At 34.0% G+C, this 13,676-nt stretch overlaps 1 long non-coding RNA gene across 1 annotated transcript; it reads right to left on the bottom strand.

The window, feature by feature from the left end:
• Nucleotides 1–364: 364 nt before the first annotated feature.
• Nucleotides 365–4,792, bottom strand: LOC136228805 (uncharacterized). Its single transcript, XR_010688850.1, has 3 exons — nucleotides 4,547–4,792; nucleotides 4,149–4,262; nucleotides 365–1,268 (listed from the first exon to the last, which is right to left on the bottom strand). It is a non-coding gene; the product is annotated as an uncharacterized lncRNA (long non-coding RNA).
• Between the last annotated feature and the right edge of the window lie 8,884 nt (nucleotides 4,793–13,676).

Here is a 13,676-nt window from a genome sequence, read left to right as displayed (position 1 = left end):
CATGTAATTAGATGTCATGTAATAAACTCTGACGAAAAAAATGATCGAAAAACATTCAAAATGATTTTATTGGGACAAAAACAAACTTTAGTGAGTTTATTAAGACAAATTAAATTTTTATGACCTTTTAAGAATATTATCCAAATTTTTGTGACCACCAATACTAATTACCGAAATACAAATTACTAAGATATTTAGAAAATTAATTCATTTTTAATTATCACGGTTGCCATGTGGCGACATGTGTTTGAGTTGGTGTTGACATAACATTCCCCTTGGCATTCTAGTGAATCCTGAATATATCACTGCTTATAGATATTTATATGTTTTTAATTCATACCGCATCAGAAAATATGATGAGAACTTAAATCCACAGACAATCAACTAAGATTCCAGTCGAATAAATGTGATATAAGGAATTTCCAAAAATATATGAAAACACTATTTCCAAATTTCTAACAAGTTTATATCCTACTCTAAGAATTCTTAGCTAATAGCTTGTACACTTCGAAAATTCAAAAGAAAAAAAAAAAAAGGAAGACGTCTTAAGGGAACTAGAGAAAAAGGATGAAAACTTCAGATTGCATTGTATCATCAACCTACCTGCCACTTTGTGAGGTAAAAGGTACAAGTACCAAAGTTGATTTTGAAAGAATATAGAAGGGCTTAATGCATATATACACACCTAAACTTGGCAAGTTTTGCCTAATGGCACCCTGAACTTTTAAAATAACCTATCGCACACCTATAGTTGGCTTTAAAAACCTATCACACACCTATAGTTGGCTCATTCGGACCTCCTACACACAAAATCGTTGATTTTTCGTCTTTGACGGATGAGGTGGCATACCGAACGAACTCCCACACTTTTCTTTTTTTTCTATAACACGTATACCACCTCGTTCGTTAAAGACAAAAGATCAACGATTTTGTGTGTAAGAGGTCCGAATGAGCCAACTATAGGTGTGTAATAGATTTTTAAAGCCAACTATAGGTGTGCAATAGGTTTTTAAAGCCAACTATAGATGTGTGATAGGTTATTTTAAAAGTTCAGGGTGCCAATAGGCAAAACGTGCCAAGTTCAAGGGTGTAAATATGTATTAAGCCAATATAGAAGAGAAAAACATATAATCTCTATTTTACATTTTGATATCTAGACTTTTAGATTGCTGGAGTCTCGAGAGAAGCACGAAAGCAACTTCCCTTCAATTCTGCAAGGGAGTTTGAGTCATCGTCAGCAGCAAGAAAGTTCCGCCAAGGAGAGATTCCTACATTGATTACCAGCTCAATAAGCAAATTTACTAAAAAGATTTTTCGTATATCAATTGAAGTCGGTTCCATATTTACAATTAAAGATTTGGTCAAACTATATCAAGTTATTATTTTTGAATAGTTTACATGTTATAGGTACCACATTGTCCAATTATTAGTAAATTTATGTAAAAATGAAACCTAGGTGCATCTTATAAATGCTTGCAGTATTAAGGTAAGAAACACAATTAGTAAAGAGAAAAAAATTTAAGAAGTATTGGTAAATAGACAGAATAAAAGAGTTGGAAGAATATAATTTGTAGCTTCATTTACGTAATTTGGCAACTCTTAATCCTTTTTCTTTTCAGCTTCTTATTTTAATAAATTCTCTTTAGTAGTAATAGAGTGCACAAGTCTTCCAAGAATTAAACTTATGAATAAATCCATCTCGAAATCTGTGAAGCACACACACAGACGAATATTTCCGAGCAAAAAGCTGAATTTCTTTGACGTCCTTTACATGCAGATAAATCTACACACCAAAGTCTTCTCTCTCACGGCTATTTGACAAATGACATTTCAAAAAGTGTATGCTTGCTTCTTAACTAACTCTCTGGGTTAGTCTAATTCTTAACCCTCCCTTTTATTTACTTAGTTAATGCCTCGCTCTCTCACTCGCTGCACAACAATTCTAATATTGCCAAATTGGTTGTTCATTTTCTTGCTTTTTTTTCTCTGTTGGACTGAATTCCATGCACCACATTTTCCTTTAGAAATTTGATGTATCATCTTGAGGTTTCTAATTTTTCCTATTTATAGGGGGTGTGTGTTGTAGAATACAAAGTATGGAATACCTCTAATAGTGAATTGTGAATAACAGATAGGAAATTCAGGAAGATTTATTGAATTTTGAGTGATAGAGAGCAAAATGAAACAGGAGAAGCAGTTGGGGATTTTCAAACTTATTCCCACCAGGTTACTGGTAGTCTTTAAGTTGGAAATGCAGGAGCAAGTTTAAGTGATATGTTTAGTTTTAAGTGATATGTTTGGTTATTCAAAACTGGAAATCTAACCTGATGATTTCAAGATTACTTCTTTGTTACATGAGTCAGAAAATAATAATGCTTTTATTGTACTCATGGAACAGGAGGATCACTAGCTTCTTGCTTATGTTAAATGTTATAAAGAGCAAAAATAACGTAAAAGGAAAGAAAGAAAAGCTGATATTTTTCCTTCAGGCAAGCAAAGATTAAATAAACCAACAATCAGTCAGATCAGAATCATAAAAAATAATAAGATTTAATGATAATGCTTTTATAGAACTCATGGAACAGGAGGAGATGTGTAAGCAAGAAGCCGATGATCCTCCTGTTCCATGAGTTCAATAAAAGCATTATCATTTTCTGATTCATGTAACAAAGAAGTAATCTTGAAATCATCAGGTTGGATTTCAAATTTTGAATAACCAAACATATCACTTAAACTTGCTCCTGCATTTCCAACTTAAAGACTACCAGTAACCTCGTGGGAATAAGTTTGAAAATCCTCAATTGCTTCCCTTGTTTTTAAGACATTTTCCTCTCTATCACTCAAAATTCGATAAATCTTCCTGAATATCTTCTCTATAATTCACAATTCACAATTAGAGGTATTCTATGTTTTGTAATCTACAACAGACCCTATAAATAAGAAAAATTAGAAACCTCAAGGTGACACATCAAATTTCTGAAGGGAAATATGGTGCATGGAATTCAGTCTAACAGAGAAAAAAGCAAGAAACTGAACAACCAATTCGGGTGCAGTGAGTGAGAAACTGAGGCATTAACTAAGTAAATATAAGGGAGGGTTAAGAATCAGACTAATCCAGAGAGTTAGTCAAGAAGCAAGCATACACTTTTTGAAATGTCATTTGCCCCGTAGATGTGAGAGAAAGAAAGAAGACTTTGATGTGTAGATCTATCTCCATGTAAAGGACGTGGAAGAAATTCCGCTTTCTGCTCAGGAATATTTGTCTCTATGTGTGCTTCGCAGATTTCGAGATGGATTTATTCATAGGTTTAATTCGTGGAAGACTTGTGCACTCTTTTTCTTTCCTTTTACAAAAGGAAGAAAGCTGAAATAAATTGAGTTTTTAACAAAATTGATATATTTGCACAATATGTCAAATTGAATAAAACCATTACTAAAGAGAATTTATTAAAATATGAAGCTGAAAAGAGAAAGGATTAAGAGTTGCCAAATTACATAAATGAAGCTACAAATTATACTACAAATAATATTCTTCCAGCTCTTTTGTTCTGTATATTTACCAATACTTCTTAATTTTTTTCTCTTTAATAATTGTGTTTTTTACCTTAATATTGCAAGGATTTCTAAGATGCATCTAGACATCAAAGAAAAATGGCATGGGGATAAAAACTGTATGATTGATTACCTAAAAAATGATATTTTTTCAGGAACAACATAAAAAAACAAGTTACTTCCAAGTTATTTTCTCTATGAAATTCTCCACCAACTTTCTCATGTGAAACAGCATGGCCATGAAGGACTCCTTCCACCATGGTCATAGACCACGTTAGGTGTTAACATGAACTGCAGCATTGTCTCCTCAGATGTCAAAACATGGTCATGGACCATAGAAGAATTTAGACCTAATTCCTCCATCATCACATCCCCCTTCTCACATGAAACAATATGGTTTTGAACCATGTCTGATTGCTGATTTATAAGGTTTTCTTGGTATTCAGCAAAATCATCAAGGAGTGAACAGAAATTGAAACTAGTTTGAGATTGATGATCAAATTGGAATTGATCCTCAAAACCATTAGAATAACAAAAGAAATCAGTCACACACCAGGTTCTCCAATTCCAATTCCAAAATCAAAACTATCACTAACCTGATTTGCATTCATTGAAATTTCATAATCCCACAGTTCCCCGCTACCATTTCTCCTCCAGGAGGCGTATCCGTTTCCTACCTATCACTCACAATTCAGCTCGCTTCTATATGCCTGCACAACCCACATAACCCAAACACTGATGAAATAGTGCACTGGGGGGAAGAATGGACCCACAGAAACTGTGTGGAATCCATGGAAGGTAAAGAGCAGAAGCAAGTAAAATCCAGTCTCAATAAATAAAAGGAAGCAAAAAAAATCCAACGGAAAAACTCAATCGCAAATTGTTGGCAATCGAAAGCATTGTATAAGTGAAACAAGAAATACTCACGGCTATCATCATGAGGTAAGGATATGCAAGCAAGGACGAATTTGAAATAAAAAGTTTTGAAGCTTACCAGAGCGGAGAAAGAAGCAGAAACAAACAGGTGTGCTTTGATTGATGCAGATTATTATGCTCTGGTTCGCTGCATGTACGTGTTTTACAACTAGAAAGCTAAGGAGGTGCAAAATCTTCAATTAATAGGACCCTAACTCTTCAACTACAGAAATCTGAAATTGATTTCATAAAGATGATGAATTTATTATACCTTAATCCCTTGTCTGGGTGGGGTTAAGGGAAGTAAAAAGGGGTGATGGAAGGTTAAACATCATATTGGAAGAGTTGTTTTTTTTTTTTTTAATGGAACTTAAAGTGGGTGTTGATTGGAGGAATGTAAAGTTTTTTAATTTTTTTTTGTCTCCGCGTAATAAATTTAACTTTTCTTCCCTTTCATATTTAAACTTTCAAACGAACATTTACATTTTATAAACTCACAAGCAAAATTAATTTTTAACTTTCATTTCCATCACTTTTATTTATTTTCCATTACCTCATTTAACTCACACATTCAGTAACCTCCAAATTTCCAAACAAAGGCTAAGTTTTCGGAAATGGTCAATGGATGAGGTTAACCAAAGTGATGGAATGGAAAATTTTAAATTAAGGTTGATTGATAATTTTTTGATCGGGAGTTTGGAGGCTAATGGGGTGAGAGTTAACTGAGCTAATGGAAATGAAAGTTAAAAATGAAAATTTAATTTTATTTGAAAGTTTAAATAGGCAAGAGAAATTTTACTCTGCGGAGATATAATTTTTTTAATGAATTCTCCGTTACTTCCATTAACTCCCAATTTAGAAGTTAGAGTTTTGAGGTTAAAGGAAGTAGCATTTAACTTTCATTTATTCTCCAAAAGTAACTCCCAAACAAGGTTAATGCGATATTTAATCTTCCATTAGTCCCTCCCAAATAAGGAAAGTTCTCTTGTTTTAGGGTTAAAGTGGGGGTAAATTTCATTCATGGTGTACAATTTTTATCTCATTTCACACTTTGGTGTACAACCTTCAATTTGTCTCACTAATATGTACGACCTTATAGGTGACCTCCCACTTTGGTGTACAGCCGGTAAAAATGACCGGTCAACGCCTGGTCAACGTGCCACCTCATCATTTTCATTCAAGCCATTAATAAAGTGGGACCCATAAATAATAATAAAAAAATCAATTTTTATTTTTTCTCTCTTTTCTCTCTTTTCTCTCTTTTACCCTTATCACTCTATATCTTCATCTTCTTCCCTCTATTTATTTCTCTCTCTTTAAATTTCTCTCTCTCTCTAACCTCTATTTCTTTCTTTCTCTAACTCACCTCTATCTCTCTAACCTCTCTAACCAGGGAAACTAAATATATATGGGAAATAAACAGAACAGTTGAAAGTTGGTCTTTTTTTTCTTGGCTCACCTGCTAAATGCTTCTCATCTCTTGTTAATAACTGAAATTCACGTATTCATATTTTACGTGTTCCATCATCCAAATTGATATCCATCTGGGTATGGAGTTTATCAATCTTCCTGAATTTGAACACCATAAAATGTTTGGTGCCATGAATTCTCTGGTAAGGCTCGTATCTTTTATTGTTTTAGTGCTTTTGGGTGTTTAATAATATTTCTAACTATAAAAATGCTGCCAAGAGTTAATAATTTGTCTCTTTGTTATTATTGGTTCAGGCAAGTCTCTGCCGTACTCTCAAATGCTCTTTATCTTCTGAATGTTGACTGTGATCACTATATTAACAATAGCAAAGGCATTAGAGAAGCAATGTGTTTCATGATGGACCCACAATCAGGGAAGAAAGTTTGCTATGTGCAGTTTCCTCAAAGATTTGATGGTATTGATCAATGTATGTAAATTCGCGCCCTTCATCCCTTTGGTGTAAATTTAAAGTTTGCTATGATAGATACTCAAACCGAAACGTTTTATTCTTTGATGTATGTAAATTCTGCCTTTCATCCCTTTGTCTTTTTCTCTTTTAAAATTTATGTAAATTCTAGAAAAATCTGATTATCCACTTGTAAACAGATCAATATGAAAGGATTGGATAGCTTGCAAGGACCAATATATGTCGGTACTGGGTGTACACCAAAGAGAGATAGAGGTTAGTTAGAGAGAGAAAAAAATTCTTAGAGAGAAAGAAATTTGAAGAGAGAGAAAGAAATAAAGGGAAGAAGATGAAGAGATAAGGGTATAAAAGTAATTTTATATTAAGTGGTTGTTTTTTTTTACTTTTTGACTGGTCAAAACTGAGGTGGCACGTTGACTGAGCGTTGACCGGTCATTTTTACCTGCTATACACCATAGTGGGAGGTCACCTATAAGGTCGTATATATTAGTGAGACAAATTGAAGGTTGTACACCAAAGTGTGAAATGAGACAAAAGTTGTACACCATTGATGAAATTTACCCGTTAAAGTGGTTAATAAAATGGAGGTTATTTAGCTATCTTTTTTAGAGAGGAGTTTAAAAGGGGTGAGTTTTTTTAAGGTAAATTACAAAATAGACTTACATATTTAGTTGCATTATAACACCTCTTACTAAATTACACACTCACAAAGTTAATTTTCTCGATATATATTATCACCTTCATGCAAAATACAATTTGTGCGGAGCGATTTTGTACGATTTTGGAGTTTAGTTTTTCTAGTGATTTAAGGCCTTGTTATGGTTATAGTTACCTTAGAAACTTATTTGGATGTATTTGCGTGTTTGAATGTTAGAAATTCTCTTATTTTAGTAGGAAGATAATTTCGCAATCATGAAAACCTTTCGCAGTGGAAGCAACTGCGAAGATCATATAAGTCATTTGAATTTTCTCCGCAGTTGCTTCTACTGCGAAGTGATTGCATGAATTGCGAAGACAATTGCCTTCGCAGTTTTATCATTTATTTCACAATTGCTTCAACCTCGAAATATTTTAAACTTATTTTGTTTTGCAATACGAAGGAGTTTATAACCACAAAGTAGTTTTGTTTCCATGTTTCCCTTATACATTCTTCCGACCTTTGCCATTAAATCACAGAAAAAATCGCGAGATTATCTAAAAAATCTATTAACTATAAGACGTGTGTTGATTCCTGTAAGACCTCGATCTAGGAAAGAGCAAATTTTGAATCCACCTTGTTGTCTCAATCCCTCGCCCATTAAACTTGTAGAGTTCCACTTAGGTTTCTCTTAAGAGGCCATTTGTGGCATAAAAGATGAAAAGCTATCATTTTTTCGTAGGATTGAATGCACGAAAAGGTGGAGGTTGCATTAAAAATTGTAGCAAAATTTCCCCAAAATCGCTTCGCAGTTGTCTCTGTACAAATTATGTTCCGCACGAAATATATTGAGTGATAATATATATACTAATGGTAGTTCGGGAAAGTTAACTTTGAAAGTGTCTAGTTTGGTTACTCTAGTAACTCCATGTCACCTTAATCACATTTCCTCCCCTTCCTTTAATTAACTTCCTCAAACCTCCATCCAAGCAAACCCTAAGTATAAATTTACATAAAACACAACTGTCAAAAGCATAAATAGGAAAACAATAATTTAATCAAAGGGAAGGAAGTGTCAAGCTCAAAAACCATGTGCCCAAGCTTTAGCTGAAGTTGGAGAGTGTTTTTAATTTTCAGCTTAATGTGCAAAAAGGCATGCCCACACATTAACATAAATTGGTTGCTCAAAATTTTTCTCTTCCATTGCTTCGTTTTGAGCCCTGTTGACTCATTACTCATTTTATTAGCTTTGATCAACTTGATGCCCTCATCATACACTATCTCTTAAAAAGAACTTGACCCCAAATTTTTATCGAGTATGAAAAAAACTCACCAGTCTTGAACGGACTGAAAGCTTTCATATCGAACAAAAGTGTAGTTGCTCCCAACCAATTTGGGATAAGAACCTGACAAGCGCTCGAGTTCACTTCCTCAATGATGTTGAAAGGATCATTTCATTGAGGTTGAAGTTTGCCACTCGATGGTTTGAAAATTTCTCGATGATTGAGTATACAAGAACTTCATCCCTAAACTTGCATTTTAAGCTTCCCTAGTGCTCATCCTCTTTGGCGTTCTTCTTTCGCTCTTCACCAGCATCGAATGGAATGGAATGGTGAAGCTTGTTCACCCATTCCTTAGCAATCCCATGAAAACTATTTGAAACTCCTACATGGCTTTGACTAAACAAACTTTGGGCTTCCCCATACTCCACTTCAATAACCTGGATACTAGCCACAATATTATTCTACTCATAGCCGACATCAAATGGAATATTTCGACCACACTTGTCAACCCACTTAGTAGCGAATCCCATGAAAATTCTTAGAAGCTCCCACATTGTTTTGAGTTGACAATCCCCGAGACTTCTTTATCATTCTCTTCACTAACTCGAACATTATTCTGCAACTACTGGATTGCTCTCATCTTTTTTTATCCGCCCGGATACCATCCACTTTCACCACACCATGAACTCCAATATCAAAATCGCTCTTCTCCTCCTCAACTTCATTCTCAAACTTGTTCTTCTCCTTATCAATCTCATTCTTGACCTCATCCTTCCCATTCTCAGACTTATTATCGAACTCGTCATTCTCTTTCTTAACCCAATCTCGCTTCTCATAAGTTACTTTCCTATAATCTATCTCTTCAAACATGTTGTTATCCTCTTTGCGCATAAATAAATTTGGCATATAAAACTCCACATTCCCAACTTTTATTTGACTCTTCCATGACTCGAGTTTGTTATTTCAGTTTCCAACTTTCCTGGCCTAGTTACATGTTATACCCTACCACATTTGATCCACCAACATCTCTCCCATCACCATATACTTCACTATTATATCACCATATACTTCATCATTCACACATAAATTGATTTTCTCATTCTTCTCATAACAAGTATTAAGCTCAATGACTCTCCCCTTCTTCATAATACCCTCATATTCCTTAAGCATGTAAGTGAAGTTATTCCTAAGAGTCATTTCATCAAACACGTAGGGGGAACCCTTTCCAATACAAACTTCCCTAATATTACCACACATAAAATCAATCTCCTAAATGTCCTCACCTACTCCCTGACACCGGCAGAAAAGTCCATATAGACCCACTTACTCTCAATGGTCGCCACTCATATCCTACCCGCCCCAGCTCAAAAGAACCACTTGTTGGCTGACATAAAATGTTTCATCGACTGAAGGAGGAGGACTTCTTGATGTAAAATTTAGGCCCGGAGACCATTCGGCACCCATGCAAAGCCCATTCTAAGGGTTATCTTGAAGTAAAGCCATTGTTTGGCCTCCACGCCCATGAGGCCCATCTCAAGGTCTCAGGACCGTACAAGCCTGGTCGTTCTGGTTCCCATATCTAGCAAAAAAAAGGAAATATAGACTTAGTACCCTTAACCAAAGTCTATAAAAAGGCCACATGACACTCTTCCATGGGACATTCTATGTCTCTCTGTCTCTTTCTCTGTATATATATATATATATATATATATATATATATATATATATACAATATTGCATTACTCTTCACATTTCTAACTTGATCGTTAGAGTGTTCCCAAAGATCGTTTCTGGTGTAGGTCAACAAAATCTAGTGGACTTGCTAATGTTCACTCTCCACACCTTATCTATACCTATATTTCACATTTTGGTACCTAAACTTCACTTTTACACATAAAATACATAAAGTTATTGATGAGTGGACAACGTAGTATTAATAATACTTTTACGTACAATTTTCATCATTTTACGTTTCTAAGTCAATTTCGTGTATTTTTAGGTGTTTTCACAAGGTTTCATCATAAAATAACCAAAGTTGGAGGACAAAGATGATAATTCAGTGTTGAATGACACCATTTGAAGTAATGTGCAAAACACCTCAGTGAGGAACATCACCACCTTGTCGAGGTGAAAATAGTTGGGACTTTTTCCCCAACTTGTCATGCACCTCGGCAAGGTGTATCTCCACCTTTCTAAAGTGGAGATATTTGGGACTTTTGTCCCAACTTGCCATGCACCTCGGTGAGGTGCATCTCCACCTCGTCGAGGTAGATATGGTTGGGATAAAAGTCCCAATTCATCCTTACACCTTGCCAAGATGTGTAAACTTCCTAGTTCCTATGTGATTTCAACTCTGACTCATAAACTTTTAGTGTATAATTACCGTCACCCATAAATGTGAAGGTTTGGCAGTTGGGGGACACAAGTAGACTTGGTTTTTTGGATTATAAGTGACTTTTCCACTATAAAATGAGGCCTCCGGGGAATTCGACGATACACCAAGTTTAGGCTTAATGTAATAACCCGGTCCGGAGTGGGTAACATCAGGGTATAAGACCTAAGCAAGGAGCGGCCCTAAAGGATGGCGATGAGGGCAGGAATAAACTGAATCCCACATCGAAAATGGAGAGAGAGTGATTGAGGATTATTAGTAAGACGAGAATCCAATACATATAGGTGCATTTTAAAGCCGTGAGGCCCAACGTGTTGGATTTGGAGCAAAGTGGACATTATCTACATGGTATTGGACCAGGGTGTTACACTTAAACTCTTTCTCCCTCTGTATTTTCAGGTTACTGATTTTTCTTTAAGAATCAACAATTTATTTGTTGTTATAGTTTATGTTATCAAGTATTGTTTGTATAAGAGTTCATATAATAAAAGTAAGTTTTTCACTTCGTCGAATGAGTTTCGTCGACGATCGTCATTACAGTTTCTTCTAATCCTTATTTTACTTTTATTACTATGAACTCCATTATCTTTATTTCTGACGTAAGTTTTAATTTAATCATGGGCTAAAACTGTCACGTCTGTGTCTAAATTTCTAGAATTTATATCTTGATATTAGTATATACTATAATTATTGGGTATGTGATATTAATTTGGTGATATAGGAAAAGTTTGGAGTTAATTTGATGGTTTTATGTGTAAATTAAAAGTTTAGGATAATTTTTAAAAGATTATAGAAAGATGGAGGATCAAATGTGATATTTGCCAAATTTGGATATATATTCCAAATTCGTCATCTTTTTTTTTCTTTTAAATTCATCAGTTTTCTCTGAACCGTTTCTCCACCGTTTCTTTGATTTATGGAGTTTCAACCGTCCGAATCACTCGAAATTTAAAACATAGAATCCTTATGCATAGATCTAAGTCCTAACCAAAGAGTTTTTGAGTTTCGAAAGTGTTTGGAGGGAAAACGTCTTAGACAAAATTTAGAAGAGAATCGATCGGGTGTATTTTCTTCAATTAGTAGCCAAGGTAAGTAACTATAAACTATATTTTGAGTTTTATGTATGTAGATATATATATATATATATATATATATATATATATAATCAAAGAATTTTCAGAAATTGATATTTTATGGTTATGCAGGAATTTTGTAAAATCGGGGTTTTTCATGATTTTGCTTTTTATTGTGAAATTATGGTTCAAATGAAGCTATTGACAATGCTTCTATGTGAATTTCAGATTTTACTTGATTATGTTGATTTAAGGCTTAATTTGATTGATTAACTTTAGAATTTTTATTGATTAAGGATTGATATTTTGAATAACTGTGGTTATTTTCACAAAAGAGCTAATTGAAGCCAAATGATTTATGGTTATGAAATAGTTTGGAATTTGATTGTGAAAGGATATTTGAGCACGTTATGATTTTATGATTTTATATCCATAGAGAGTTATTCGGATCGATGGTTTTATATTTGAAGACTATGTTCAGTGAGGGACATGGCCTGTGTACACAGTCTGAAGACTTATCGGGTATGGCAGTGAAGTGTTGGGTAAGACCATATGGGATAGGCAATGTTAAGAGACGTCTCGACTATATATGTGATTATGGATTGATACTTAAGGGGAGAAACTCGAGGATGGATACAATGTTTTAAGTTCATTTGAATTGTGTTTTCGGTTATGATTGATTTTGATATAAGGTTTTACGTTTGATTGAATACAAGTTGGTTTGATAAAACATTTATTTGATTATGAATTGGTTTGATGAAACATTTATTTGTTTTGATTCGTTTTGATAAGATGCATTATATATATAAAGTTATATGAACTTAAGTTTTGAGTATATTTTATAAGGTTTTGATTAAATCCTTTTATAAATGTATATATCTAGCTATGTTAAGTAAAGTTGGTTTTTATAGCTGATAGTTTCTTACTGAGATTTTTGTCTCACGTTTTTAAATGTTTTAATGTTTTTAGGTGAGAAAGTACATGATATAGAGAAGGTTACCGACCGATTAGGCGAGGTTTGGAAGTTGACTGCTTATTGTTAGAATTATGGTTAGAACTTTGGTATTTCAATTGTAATATAATGGAGTTGGTAAATATATGTTGAGGTCCTCGAATGACTAACGTAGTAGGAATATGAATTTTTTTAGAATATATATTGAAGAGGAAGGCCATAATAAATAAAAAAAATATGATATTATGATATTTGGATAAATTGGAGACTCCTAAGTATTGATTATGGTGTTTCTATTTCACGCCCGATGCCGATTGAGGTCGTCTAGAGTCGGGTGTGACAGTTTGGTATCAGAGCCTAGGTTAGATTCTTCGGACCTAAGGTTGATAGTAATTGAGGAATATCGATATTTGGTAATACCTAAGAAATAATCGATAGTAATTGAGGAATATGAATATTTGGTGATAGCTAAGAAATAATCGATAGTAATTGAGGAATATGGCTATTTGGTGAAAGCTAAGAAATAATTTGGAATTTTTCAAGGATTGAGTAACTAGCTAATGAGGGGTAGAAATGAGATTTGATGGTTAGTAAAATATTAGGTGTTTGAAAATTAGTAAATTATTTGATATTTGGTGATATGGGTTACATACATGATATTAAGTATGACTTGGAGTTGATATTTGAGAGTTTAATATTTAGCTTACAACTATATATATATATATGAGATATGAGTAAATTATAACTTTGAGCTAAAGATAATAGAGAATTGTCTATATAGGTGCTGCGGGAGAATCAGATTCGTATCTGAATCTTAGGATGCATTTTTCGACCAGATAGAGGCCGAATCTGTCATAGAGACCTAAATGAAAGTTCTTTATTTTTGCCTTACGTTTCCAGGAGTTTTTGAATCGCCTTAATCGGACTCCGTATGAAGAAGTTAGGCTGGAAACGACATCTATTGGTCTTTTTAG

This window comes from Euphorbia lathyris, chromosome 5 (assembly GCF_963576675.1).
Source record: "Euphorbia lathyris chromosome 5, ddEupLath1.1, whole genome shotgun sequence".
Taxonomy (NCBI): domain Eukaryota; kingdom Viridiplantae; phylum Streptophyta; class Magnoliopsida; order Malpighiales; family Euphorbiaceae; genus Euphorbia; species Euphorbia lathyris.
This window is presented reverse-complemented; position numbering and strand designations above follow the sequence as displayed.